The following is a 14979-nucleotide window of genomic DNA, read 5'->3' as shown; positions in this document are numbered from 1 at the left end:
AGTGTGAGTGAACATACCATTAAAAGAAGACTGGCAGAAAGAAATTTGAGGGCTTTCCGTCCAGCTCGCGCCCCACAGCTGCTTCCACAACACCTTAGAACTAAAGTTGGTTTTGCGCGAGGATATGCTAACTGGACTGGGGCGGAATGCAAGAACATAAGGTTCTGAGATCAGAGCAGAATAGACCTAAAAGGTCCAGATGGACGTCAGTTTGTCTACAGGCGTCAAAATAAAAGGATTGCTTCATGCACTCTAACCGAAACTGGCTTACTGAGGAGGGTCAATAATGATTTGTGAAGATATCTTTTATGAAGCTCGTAGGGATCTTATTGTGCTTAATAGAGGCAGTATAAATGTTCACAGATACGTGGAAGAAGTTTTTCAAGACCATGTGTCATACCTTTCGCATCGTTTATTGGTGAAAACTTTAGATTAATGCATGACAATGCCGTTGCCATACCGCAAGATTCACCCGTAAGAATATTAATGAGGACGGGATTTAAGTTTTATCATGGCCGGTACGCAGTCCCGATCTTAACCTAATTGAACATTTGGGACCATTTTCAAAAAACGGGTAAAAGCAAGAGTACCAGCCTGTATATACTTCAAAGAGCTCAAGACGGCTGACAGAGGTAGACGAGTGGCACAATATCCCCCAATCGGATATCCAGGATAACATGAATGGGTTGCCAAACCGTCTCCAAGAAGTCTTAAGGGTCAGAGGCGGCAACACTTATTATTATTACTCATATTTTCAACGAAAACTTTTCGTTTATAAATTCGCAAAAGTGTGTGTGTTATTGCGTTGCCGCTCCTGAAATATCTAGAGGCCACCTAGCGATGAATTCCTATGTATAAGCCTACGTCATAAGCCTCCTTTAAATTGTCATTTTCTTCCGACATAGAAACGTCAACTCTACTTTGTTTTCGTTTGACGCAACCAAACGTCAACATAAAATTGAAATGTCAGATAAACAAATTTTATTTATTTATGTTAATGTAATGTTAAATTACAGCTAACCAAGGCCAGAATCAAAAAAAAATTACAGTTCACTATTTTCAAGGAAAACTGTTTATTTTGTATTTATTTATTTATATTAGATATCAAATCTATATTATACGAGGTATGTCAAAAAATATGAAATTCGATCAAGATTAAAGTATCTTTATTTTTCACAATATTGAAAAGTGTTATTATAAAAAGTTGTTACGAGTTAAAAACTATGTTCTAAGATGCAATTATTACTTGTACATCCTTCTAAAAATAAAAAAAATATTTGAAAATTTTTCTCAAATTACGGATACCAATACCATTTTCATTCATAACTCTTTTATTATTAATTTTACGAAGAAAAGTTATTCTTCATAAAAAGATCTGCATGGTCTAAAATCTAAGATGCGATCATCATATATCAAATTTTATCAATTTTATTCGAGGTATGTCAAAAAATATGAAGTTCGATCAAGATTAAAGTATCTTTATTTTTCACAATATTCAAAAGTGTTATTATAAAAAGTTGTTACGAGTTAAAAACTATGTTCTAATATGCAATTATTACTTGTACATCCTTCTAAAAATAAAAAAAATATTTGAAAATTTTTCTCAAATTACGGATACCAATAACGTTTTCATTCATAACTCTTTTATTATTAATTTTACGAAGAAAAGTTATTCTTCATAAAAAGATCTGCATGGTCTAAAATCTAAGATGCGATCATCATATATCAAATTTTATCAATTTTATTCGAGGTATGTCAAAAAATATGAATTTCGTTCGAGAGTAGACTAGGTACCTTTATAGATCACAATATTTAAATTAGGATATGATTGCATATTAAAACATAGCATTTAATATTAAATAACTTTTTATAATAGAAATTTTCCATATTATGAATTTAAATACGTAAATAAACAAAGTTTTCGTTATGATAAATCTCGCATTTTCAGCTTGTTTTAGACTATGATTTTCAAAATTATATTTGTTTGAATTTTCTTCGAAGACTTTTAAACATTGGAATTTTGCTAACCATCACTTTTTTTTCAAAATTGATACTGTTTTGTTTTCCTCAAAGGTGGTTTTCAGCGGAACTTTCATATAATGTAGTCCAAGATTGATAATTTCTGCAAATTGAAAAAAATACAAGGTGGGCGGTTAATTTTGCCCATGAGTGTCATCATCATTTTCTTTGCCTTATCCCTATGCGGGGTCGGCTCCCCTAATTGCATTTCTCCACACAATTCTATCTTGGGTCATATCAATGTTAATCCTTTTTACCAACCTGTCCTGCCTTATCATCTCCTCCCAGGTCTTCTTTGGTCTTCCTCTCCTACTCCTTCCAGGAATCTGCACTTCAGCTATTCTTCGTATTGCGTGATTAATGCCTCGACGTTGAACATGACCAAACCATCTTAACCTATGCTCTCTCATTTTGGCATCAATTGGTGCCACACCTAGACTTCTCCTAATGTACTCATTTCAAATTTTATCCTTCTTTGTCACTCCACTCATTCATCTAAGCATTCTAATTTCCGCCACATGCATTCGTAGTTCCGTACATCATAGCCGGTCTTATGGCTGTTTTATAGAATTTTCCCTTCAGCTTCATTGGAATTTTTTTGTCACACAACACACCACTCGCTTCTTTCCACTTCATCCATCCAGCCCTAATCCTACTGCATGCATCTCCATTTATTTCTCCATTACTCTGTAATACCGATCCTAGGTACTTAAAACTATTGCTTTTCATAATTATTTCACCATCCAAAGATGCCATTTTATTTGTAGTAACTCCATCTTTAAAGGAACATTCCAAATACTCTGTTTTTGTCCTACTAAGTTTTAAACGTTTTTCCTCCAGAGCTTGTCTCCACTGTTCCAGTTTTTGTTCCAAGTCTCTTTCACTATTTCCTATTAACACTACATCATCAGCATACATTAGGCACCATGGAATGCTACCCTCTACCCTGTAGTTTCGCTGTTATCTGGTCCAAAACTAATGACAATAAATAAGGACTAAGCACTGAGCCTTGGTGCAATCTTACTTTCACCTGAAATTTATCCGTCTCTCCCACACCTGTTCTAACACTAGTCGTTATTCCCTCATACATATGTCTCACAATTATTACATATTCACCAGGGACTCCTTTCTTATTGAGTGCCCAGCATAGAATCTCTCGAGGAACTCTATCATATGCTTTCTCAAGATCAATGAATACCATATGAGCGTTGGTCTCTTTATTCCTGTATTTTTCCAATTTTGCCGATGAGTGTATTTATTATATATAAAGGGAAAAAGACTAAATGTTTAATTTAACAAAAATGTATTCTCTTTAAAAATTCATAACAGTATTTTCTAAACATGTTTAATATTTAGTATGAAAACTTTTAATTCGAGGACTATTTTCAGCTTCATATATTTCAAAAAGCAATTACAATCAATGATTAATACAATCAAGCGGCAAATGTCGCTGACATTGTAGGCGTGCTAAATATTTCACTTGTGCTTTACCCCTGTGACCCGTTCTTTCCCGTTTCACATTTGAACTGATGTGCGGTTTGTGTTTTTAAATATTTCGATAAAAAAATCGGAAGATGGTTAAATATTAGATGAAAGGGTAAAATCTTTGAATAAAACGGAGTATATATTAGAGCGGTCCGGTACGTACTTAGTCTTCAAAAAAAAAACGAAAATTTTGGAAAATAGGGAATGGGTCATTGTTTCGGAAAAATTCAAACATGCTTATATTTTTCTAAAACTTTTTTTGTTAGTTTACATATTTGTTAAAGTAAAAAAGTTCTACTCGCAGATTTGGCCACTAATTGTTTATTAAATGTTTAAACAATAACAATTGTTTTGTATAAATAATTTTAAAATATCGTTAAATTCATCATTTTACTTTGATCAAATACGTTTCCATTTTGTTGCTGAATCCAAATATGGCATTGCAATTTGAAATTTTCGATATTGTGAAATCTAAAGGTACTTTACTCTTGAGTGAAATTCATTCTTTTTGACATAACTCGTATAAAATTAATTAAATGTGATATTTAATGATTGCATCTTAGATTATATACGATTCAGAGTATTTTATAAGGAATAACTTTTTTTCGTAAAACTGATAATAAAAAAGTTATCAATAGGTTCCAAGTTACGCAGACATACTGTATAAGAGCAAAAAAAAATTTTTTTGCTGAACATTCATTATTGTTGAAGCTTATTATTAAATGTATTTTAGGTAAGTTTTGCAGAAAAAAGTTTTGATCACTTTGTATAAACATTTTTTTAGCTGGTAATTTTCGGTTTTTGTATTACATTTTTGTTATCTTTCTTAATTTTCTCAAAAAGAGATAGTTTGTTTTGTTTCATTTATAAAGTAAAATAATTTAGTGCAATTTAAAGACTACATCCTAAGCTTTAAAAAAGCGCTTATAAAACTGTAATAGATATGTTCAAACTTGAGTAATACCGTCTTAAAATGGTGGTAATTCTATAAAACTACGAAGATTTCAAAAATTACATTTTTTGAGACGTCATATCATTTGAATTAAATTTTTGAGATTTTTTTTGAGAGGTAGGTTGTGCAAAATTGAGAGTTTTATAAGAAAAATTGTATTAGTTACACATTTTTAAATCATTGTTAAACAAAATTCATGTAAGGCTCACTTGCCGCCCACACCGCACTTATGCCTAAACATTTTATTTCTTTCTATTATAACCATAAGATAGCCTAATTATTGTTCTTTTATGATTAATTTATAAAATGTATTTGATCCATTAGTTAAAGAATTACATTAAAATAACTCAACCGTGCATTTCGCCGTACGCTAGTCTACAGTACGCCAATGTTTGTGAGAAGCGTTATAAATAAAAAATTATAGAAGATACAGATTAAATTTTAGAAAATTCTTTATAAAAGGTTTTTTTTGTAAAATTTTCTGAATTTTTCAATGGTTAAGTCAGATTTTTCTGAAATTTATATTTTCGGAGTTATTTAAAAAAAAACATCTAATTTCGTAGTTCATTTGTTTAATAAAAAATGAAGCATCCACTTCTCAAGTAGAACTTTTTGATATGTTGTTTATTACAGATTTCTTAATGAAATTACAAAAAGTTCTATCTTGTTTGATTTTTTCCGAAGTGAAAATCTATTATACACTCCCCTAAAAGTGGCGATTTATTTCTGAACGTAGTCTCCTTTTAATTTGATTCACTTGACCCAGCGATGATCCACTTACCTTTAACCCGTCTGAGAAGAATACCTTTTCTCGAGGTCTACAAAGTAGGTTGCCGTCGCGTTGATGAACTCCTTATTTGAGTTAAATTTCTGCCTGGCGAGTAACTTTTTTAAGTTTGGAAACAAAAAGAAGTCGTACAGGCCCAAATCTGGAGAAACCGTTGGATGGAGCAGCAGTTTGTCGCCCCGAACAATTTGGCAATGGCGATAGCCATTGGCTGAGGTGTGAGGTTGTCATAATGGAAGAGTATTTTTTTTTCTTCCTTAATTGGGCCTCTTTTTTCTGAAATTCGTCATCGAATCGGGCCAATAATGTGACATAGTAAAGCCCTGTGATCGTTTTGCTCTTTTCCAGGAAATGGATATAGATCACATCTTGTGAATCCCATAAAATGGTGGCCATCGCCTTTCCGGCCGATTGGGCAGTCTTCGCCCTACTCGGTGATGTTCGTGGGGTGACGTTCACTGTATCGACTATTTCTTGATATCTGGTGTATACCAGTGGAACCATGTTAGCCACGTTTCGTCGACGTTTATGAAACTCAGAGCCGTAGCTACCGCCGTATCAGCCGTATCAATTATACGGGGCCCCCGACATTCAGGGGACCAGCGCGGCATGTCGAAACAAAATTCCATTCAAAAAATTTAACAAAATATTCTACAATTATTTCACTATTAAAACTTTTGAACTATTGTTTCGATATTGACATTTTCGTGAAATGAATTCTTTATCTATATATCTATTTTTCGACTTTGGTTTATTAGAGTTTATTAGGTTTGTCTTTATTATCTATATTTGGGTGTTATACGCAGAACTTATTAGTTCCTAAGCTTGTATTATGCAATTTGCGAAGGGACCGCAGACGTTCGGATACAATTAGCGTCTCTTTGCAAAGACAATGACATCGATTTTGCAAAGTAACAAGACACTTACTCAACACACACACTACACATTACTCCCCTGAGTTAGTGATACGTTATAGTCTAAAAAATCATTATGAAATTGACTGGCCAGTTGGTTGCGAAAATCAGTGCCAATAAAACACACACACGCAATTTATTTAAATTTTGCAATATACAGGGTATTTCATTAATAATTGGAAATAATTTAACTGTATATTCCTGGGCTCAAAATATTAAGATTTAACCCAAATCACCTAGTCCGAAAATGCTTCCTAAAGGAGCTAGAGCTCTTTGAAGAAGGCGTCTTGTTTGTAATTAGTTTTTTTAAATACCTCCAGAACGCTTCTATTTAGACAAATGGGCCTTGTTATGCAAAAAGCAACCAAACCACGTTTTTGAGGCAAGCAAGATAATGTCACATATCGATTTAAAAATGTGTATTCTACATTGTGTAAAAAGCAACCAAGCCATTCTAAATATTTAACCATGAAAAATACTACTCCAAATTATTTCTGTTTAATAATAGTTCACTTAAGATTTCGCATAAGACAACCAACCCACTTGGATTGTTTGTGTGACTGAACATAGCCATTATTACATTGCACTGTCGAAAAGTACCAGCCAAGTGGGTTGATATTGTTATGCCGATTACGGTTCCTGGAATGTTGCATCTTTTTGTTTTTACGTGTAGGTACTGACCAATATTAGTTCGTGCTTAAATATTAAAATATTTGTTGTGTTATATCTATTATATATAGAAATCTTTGAATCTTTAATGCGAAAAATATGTTTAAATCAAGAACTGTTAAAATAATTAAAGCGGCTCGCGAAATTGCAGAAAATGGTAAGTTTTAGGATTAAGGCTATGTTTATCTTACTTTTAAAATATTATGGTTTGTTGTTTTGACTGATTATCACATATTTTTTATTTGTATTGATATTATGAGGAAACAGTAGCGATCAACAGGTAGCAAAAACGCGTTCCAAGATTGCGGCTGTAATTTTGAATATTTTTTCGAGATATTTGGCACACGTATTCGTAATATAATAAAGAATGGCGGTACAGAGCCCAATTTGAAAAATATATTAATATGTGGAAATTGCTCTGTAATAAAATACAATATTAAAAAAAACGAGCCTGTACCGCCATTAAGAAGAACAAAAAAATACACTTTCTTCAAATAAACTTTTTTATCAGATGCCTAGATTTTTTGTCATTTTGGAACTACTCATGAAATAAAAAATTTTAGTAGTTCCAAAATGACACAAAATCTAGGCATCGGATCAAAAAGTTTATTTGAAGCAAGTATATTTTTTTGTTCTTTTTAATGGCGGTACAGGCTCGTTTTTTAATAATGTATTTAATTACAGAGTAATTTCCACATATTAATATATTTTTCAAATTGGGCTCTGTACCGCCATTCTTTATTATATTACGAATACGTGTGCCAAATATCTCGAAAAAATATTTAAAATTACAGCCTCAATCTTGGAACGCGTTTTTGCTACCTGTTGATCGCTACTGTTTCCTCTTAATAGTAGAAATTCTTCTGTATTGTATTACTGAGTTGACTGAAATTATTCGGTTTTATTCATGGATTTTGTCGGTTGGTTGGATTTTGCAGATTGCATTTTATTAGATATATTTCCAACAGCAAAAAGAAACTAACCCTCAATATGGCTATTTTTTTTGTAAAAATTTATTAGGATAATTTTGATACTACTACGATAAAATTGCTCTAAAATTAAACTATTGATTAGTGAAGTTATCGTTTAAAAAATATGACGGAAAATTAAATATTTAGAAAAACATAAAAAGTTAATTTTCTCTTAATTTACAAATTGAGGGTTGGTTGCTTTTTGTTTAACATGGCCCAAATGAAAACTGGTATACTCTTATTTATCTTCCGAAGCTAAATCGACTCCATAAATTGCGAATTTCGATTACCGGTCAAAGGCGTCCGTTTTGGGTAGGGCAAGATTTATTTTATAGGATAACTTTTTTGTCTTTAACTTTTAAGCCTTTTTGACATTGGATTATTAAATTGTGAGATATGATAGTAATACAAGGTACTCTTGATTTATGTCCGTAGGATACACCGTTTTCTAGAAATGTAGATTAGAAAATTTTGTGTTTTTTTAATTTAACAAAAATTTTCAAAAAAAAAACTATGAAAGCAAAAAACGAAAACTGGTACGTTTATTCCAGGGATGAATCGATTTCATCAATTGCAAATTTCTAGTACCGGTCATGGCGGTCATATGCGTCCATTTTGGGTAAGTCAACGGATATTTTATCGCATTATTTTTTGTGTCTTTAATATTGAAGCATTTTTGACACTAGATTATTATGAGGTATTATAGTACTAAATGTTACTCTTGCTTTAGGTCGGTAAAATACACCATTATTTTTTTTTGAAAAATTTTTCAAATTTTGTTCAAATTCAAAAACGAGACATTTTCTAATCGATTTTTCTAGAAATCGGTGTATCGTACCGACTTAAAGTAAGAGTAACTTTTAGTACTAGACTACCTCACGATTTAATAATCCAGTGTCAAAAATGCTTAAAAGTCAAAAACAAAAAAGTTATGTAATAAAATAATCGTTGCCTTATTCAAATATATGTCCTTACTCCTATATATCTTACATAATATGATCGGGACTAAAAATTCGCAATTTATGAAATCGATTTATCTCTGGACTAAGAGACCAGAAGATAAATAGATGTACCAGTTTTGGTTTTTCTAAATAGAAGTGTTCTAAAGGTATTTAAAAAAAAAGTAATTAAAAGACACCATCTTCAAAGAACGCAAGCTCCCTTAGAAAGCATTTTCGGAGTAGCTAATTTGGGTTAACCCTTAATATTTTGAGCCTAGTAATCTACAGTTAAAATATTTTGTATTTGTTATTGTTTTTTCCTAATCTTTGTAAGCTTTGTCCATAAAATTGTAAAACTTGTAGTGACAATAAAGCATATTCTATTCTATACAAGCGTTTTTGCTTCTTTTGTTGAACATATTTTTAGCACTACGCCATGTCAGTGGTGGAAGAGGGCCCCGTGACAAACTCTGATATGGGGCCCCTGTGGGGCTAGCTACGCCACTGATGAAACTCATCGTAGAAACTCATTTGCTGTTAAATGTTATTCATTAATCTTAATGTAATGTTAAATTGTAACTTACTATTTTTTTATTTGAGCTGTCTACCCAATAATATAATACCCATTTATAAATTGAAACAGGCTGGAAGAATCACAATCTAAATATCGCAAAAGTCCGTCTCTGTCGTTATAGATAGAAGTAAGACGAAATGTACTTCCCAACGCGTTTCTCTTGGGCCACCCACAAGAAAGCGGAAGGATTAATATTTTAAGAAATTCTAGACGCCTAAGCTGATCATTTAGCTATTGCAGGCAGTAAAATGACAAAGAGACTTTAGGGCTCGAAGACAACTTTCCTAAAAGTATTTACTTTGCACAGGATATGCCTCATAAAAAGAAGAATAGGAAAGATTGCTAAGTGTTTGAGTGATAGAAATCTCAGAATTCCACAAGGTTACAACGCAGTAACTTTCGTGGGAATCCTTAAACGGTTACAAAAAGGACACTCGTGGTGATTGGCCGAAAAAGAAACGTATGATCATAATAAGGCTGGTCTAAACATTATTTCCCAGCTATGTGATTGGTACGAAAATTTCGGAATGATGATTATTGGTCAAATTATGCGATAGCTGTGAAAAAGGGAGGTGAATATAGAGAGCAGAGAGGAATCTTGTCCGAGATTAGGACAAGAAGGAAGAAATTAAGTTCTAGCGGTCATGCAGTGAAGACCTGCATTTTTTCTTGTCTGTGCCTAAATAGGCAAAATGGAATCTTAAAGATTCTGTCGTGAAAATCGCAAGTGCGATATGTTGTCTTAAATACCATACCGGTATATTCTCTGTGTTGTGTCCGGTACGATAAAATAATAGTTTTCTTAGTACGGCGTGTAATATGTTTCGTTCAAACAGAACTTAGTTCAACATTTGCGGATAAGACTTCCGTTTAATATGTCTCATATAAACCGCACTTAATTCAATCTTCGTGGAACGCAGTTCCATTTTTTTTAAAAACAATGGTCTAAATAAAATATGTTTAATTATCAAGTCAGTGAGAAGTATCACTAATAATCATGAATGCAGTTATTTTCTTTTCATAAAACAAAAAGAACTATGGAATTTTTATTTTTCGTATAATATAATAACAACTACATGTATGTAACAGTACTTTAACTCTAAAAATGAAAGTGAAAAGTGAAAGTGATTTCGTCGAATCCACAACTCTGGCGAGCTAACCCGATTCCAGCAATTCAACAACAATGGATCATCACCAGGTATTTTGCAATAAACTGTTTCGTTCCTTTTTCTTTTTTTTTGAACTTTTAAGATGAAACGCGAAAGACTTATTTTTTTTTATTTTTCTAATCAACTCAGTTTAATGACTATTTTCTATCTAAATAAATGGTAACTATGTTAAAACTTATTTCGTCTTTTTCTGTTCGCACAATCCATCTATGTATCCTTATTGTATTAGGAAATGCCGCCTACCACAGACAACAAGGGTAAGTACCATTAGTAGTCAAAGGGATACCATTTTTTCGTAACATTTTTGTAATTTTTATATAGATAAATAGCAATAGATTCTGATCTATTGATGGCGCCCAAAAAATTAATAATTTCTTTTCTTTAGCTTAAATATTGTATGAACTCACACCCTAAAATCTCTTGATGATTAGAGCCGCCGGTGCGATTTTAAATTATGTAGCACGTATTTTTTAAGTTTATGTACATCACATGTTTATCTAATTTGTCGTGCTTCAAAATAGGTGATGGATTTTACAAATGTTAAAAATATCTTGATAAAAACTGGCTTATCGAAAAAGAACTAAGAGACAAAAAGTTTTAAAACATCGTGTTCGACTAATGGTACCACAATAATAATTTAATAGGTAAGTACACAAACAAAACCCCCATAAAATTTTTATGTGGTGCAAAAATTTCACTGTTATTTGTTTTTAATGTTCCCTAAGAATGCGATGTGCCCATTTTCAATAAAAAATCTCTAATAGTTTTCGTAATATTGGAAAAAATCGATTTTCATTTTGTAACTGTAAGGGCTGTAACTTTTTTTATGTGCACATTTGTACGAAGGCAAGTTAGGTTATTCTTGGTCCCAGAATGTGTGATTTAATGTAGGATTGTAAATAGTTTACCTTATATTTTAAATTTCCCTGTATATCATTTTTCTTAATTATTAGTGCGAGAACGGGAGAAGGGTCTCACATATGGACGTTGGCACAGATGTGCAGAACGAATTGGGGATTACGGCGACGGTAGCTGACTACTTTTAATTTTTGTATTATTGGGTCATTGGAAGATGTCGGTATATGCTTTGAACCAATTTTAATTGGGTTGTTTCACAGGAAAAAGGAGATTAGCCTAAGATAGTTTGTTTTAGCGTAGGGAAAGAGAACGAATACATTCAGTCGATATAACATCACAGCGACGAACAGACGCGTTCTTAGGAATAATACTTAGAAAAGACGAATTAAGATGGGTATTATATTGATTAGACGCAAATTATCTATAAATACATTTCATTTTTGTAAGCATAAGAACACGTAAGATTTTTGGTCGCAATTACACTTTTACACTTTTACATTTCGACAATTTAATAGTATCAGTAATTTAGTTATCTATTTTATTAATTAAAACTGTTAAACATCAAACGGACTTTTATTACGATCGTCTTTAAAGTAAACCTACATTAATTTATAACAGGCCTTTTTGTTACACCCTGTATATATCATACTCTTTTCCATACTTGTTATCTTGATCAAAAATGACAATAACTTTGCAAAACCATTTCCCACTAATAAAAATTCCCGTCTTTTTTTTGGTACATATCGAGGATACCACTCTGGTGGTACCTGCTGGTTCCGTTTGGTAGCAGCAGAATTACCATATAAATATATTAATCATTTTTTGACTTAATTATTTCAATAAAAAAAGATTTTGGGAAAAACCATAAGAATATGTTTTAAAATATTTTGATGGATCGAACTCAAAATCTGAGGGTTCGTTAAGCATCACCAGATTTTGTTTGCCGTAATAACAAAAATGTAATTTTGCTTTTTTTAATGTCATAAATCAACTGTTTTGCCTAATTTTGATGTTTTCGGAACAACAAATAAATTGCACAACTTCTTTTTTATTTAAATTAATGGTCCATTGACATGGCTACAAAAGTATGGATTAGTTACAATAATATGCCATTTTTAATCTTTGGTAATTTTTAAAAAAATAAAATTTTAGATTTTATTTTTATTTAGCTTAATAGCTCGACAACTAATGGTCATTGGCATGGGATTACTGTTGATTTCGCAATCAGTTGGTGTAATGTGTAGTATGTGTGTTGAGTAAATGTCTTGTTACTTAGCAAAGTCGACGTGATTTTCTTTTCAAAGAGACGCTAATTGTATCCGAACGTCTGCGGTACCTCCGGTGAGTACCGATTCCACAAGGATAGAAACTATTTTTTCCACCTACCTCTAACGAAAATATACTTTTCCTGGCCTGATTGTACGGAGCAAAGTCGCACTTTTCCTCCCTAGGGAGGAAAAGTAAAAGTGACGTCATGGTATGTCATTGAGGAAATAACTTATTGACGCCCTATACAATATTCTATTATCTATTACGTAAGTATCTATACATTTTAACGTTTATTTATAGAGCATCCTGTATTTTGCAGAATCGTAAAAACAGTAAATTGTTATTTTGATTTAACAATGTTTACATTAATAATTTGACTTTTATTTGACAGTTGACAGTTATACTGTACCTACTTGTTAGTTTTAGTGCTCTAATAAATTTTGTCAGTTAATTACATAAATAAATTATTTAAAAATGAAAAAATTACTTGATATTTGAGGAAGGTGGAAAAATCATATTATGTATAACATAGGAGTAAAGTGCCTTTTCCTCCCTCGAATGATTAGTGCCCTCCGCTACGCGTCGGGCAGTAAACTTCATTCTTGGGAGGAAAAGTAGCACTTTCCTCCCTTGTTATACAAATAGCTATTACTTATTAATTTTTAATATCAGATATTTTAATGGTGCAGGCGGAAAAACTGCAGTTTTCTCACTTAATTTTGATAGTTATTTATTTTAATATTACAACAAATTATATTTCCCTTCATCCAGTACTCTCCCTTTTTAGGTCTGTCGACTTTCCATTCTTTCTGTTGAGGATTTTGATCCAGCGCTGTTCTGGCAATGTCATTTAGGAGTTTACGGAGTGTGTTGTTAAGTCATCTGTATTATTTCCTTTATGACATTTCCTTGGTGAGTTTTTTCTTCTTGATATGCGTATCCGTGACGAATGTTGGTGATAATCATGGCAATGATGTTGTGTTAAACCAGTTTCTGAGGTTTTTTAACCAGGATTCTTCTTCCTGGACTTCGCTTTCCAAATATTTTTCCTTGCAGAATGGCTTGTAGGAGGGCATATCTGGATTCATTTTGCATAAAGTATCCAAAGTATTCCAACTTTCGAGATTTGATGGTATTCAGTACCAGTACCTCTCGGTTCTTCCCCATTCTTCTAAGATCCTCCTCATTTGTGACCCGGTCAGTCCACGGGATTTTAAGAATTCTCCGATATAGCAACATCTCAAATGCTTCCAATTTTCTGCACATATCTTCGTTCAAGGTCCATCATTCAACACCATAAAAAAGGACAGAGAAGACGTGGCATCGCAGCATTCTTACTTGTATACCAAGAGAAAGGTTGTGGCTCTTGATATGCCCCCATACGGTTAAAGGTGGATGTAGCTTTTCCAATGTGCGCTCTAATATCTTGGTTGTTGTTCCATTCTTCATTTATTATGGTGAAGAAGTAGTTGTAGTGCGTCACTCTTTCTACAGGGGTTTGTTTGATGTAGAGTTGACCATATGTTACTTATCTTTCTCTTGCTAATGATCCGTATTGTTCACTGTAATACGTGATTTTGTTCATGAGGACTTGTAGGTCTTCTAGGTTGTCCGCAAATTATGGTATAAGTATTGCTTGGTTTGATCCCACAAATTTTCATTCGAGATTGGATTAGGATTAGGCCAAAATATACTAAGTATTTTTCGTAACACTCTAGTGATAAAAAGTACAATATGTAAATTATTGGTGTACCATGGGTGCTGATATGTTCCACGTTTTACACCCATGTAGTAATACAGTTTTTACATGTGTGTTGATGATTTTTAATTTCGTTTTAGTTGGGTTAATTTTTATAAAGTGAGCACAAAACGGTTGGAAGCAATTCATTTTTTCATGAATGGGCGACTTTGGAAATAAATCCCGAAACAGGTCGATTTTTATTTTTTAAATTACGATATTTTGTCTTATATATTATACTAGTGACGTCATCCATCTGGGAGTGATGACGATTTCAATTATTATTGTAAAATCAGAATAAGGGTCGTGTGATACCTCGCTTGAAAGCTTATTCAATTCTCTATTCAGTAATATAAATATTATTATGATTATTTATACAGGGAATATCAGATATACAGATATATACAGGGTTAGGTATATACAGATTATCCAAAAAATGTTTTAATTAAATTAGTTGACACAAAAAGAATAATGTATGTAATTCATTTAATTCATTTAAGTCAAAATACATTTGACTGCTCTCAGAAGACAGAATAAACTGTTTATTTGAAAAATAAACATTGGTTTTCGCTTAAATTAAATGTTCAAACTGCCGAGAAGCAGGTAGATGGTAGCTTTAACATTGAATTTAGG

Source organism: Diabrotica virgifera, chromosome 7 (assembly GCF_917563875.1).
Source record: "Diabrotica virgifera virgifera chromosome 7, PGI_DIABVI_V3a".
Classification (NCBI taxonomy): Eukaryota; Metazoa; Arthropoda; class Insecta; order Coleoptera; family Chrysomelidae; genus Diabrotica; species Diabrotica virgifera.
This window is presented reverse-complemented; position numbering follows the sequence as displayed.